This window comes from Heterodontus francisci, chromosome 17 (assembly GCF_036365525.1).
Source record: "Heterodontus francisci isolate sHetFra1 chromosome 17, sHetFra1.hap1, whole genome shotgun sequence".
Taxonomy (NCBI): Eukaryota; Metazoa; Chordata; class Chondrichthyes; order Heterodontiformes; family Heterodontidae; genus Heterodontus; species Heterodontus francisci.
Genome location: NC_090387.1, coordinates 23,187,187 through 23,187,416, shown reverse-complemented (window position 1 = coordinate 23,187,416; position 230 = coordinate 23,187,187).

Here is a 230-nt window from a genome sequence, read left to right as displayed (position 1 = left end):
AGCAAAACAAATTACTCAAGTGGATTGTGGTGCTGACAGTTACCATCCAGAGGACATTTCAGAATGCTCAAACCTCCCAGATACAGTTGTTGCAACCATTTCAAGTCAGGAAAAAAAAAAACAGCTTACTAAGGGAGTCTCATAAGCACAATTCTGAAAGTTAGCAGCTTGGTGCTTTAAAAGGGTGTTCCAGACTTTTTTTTTTTTAAAAAAAAGCACAAACCATTGAA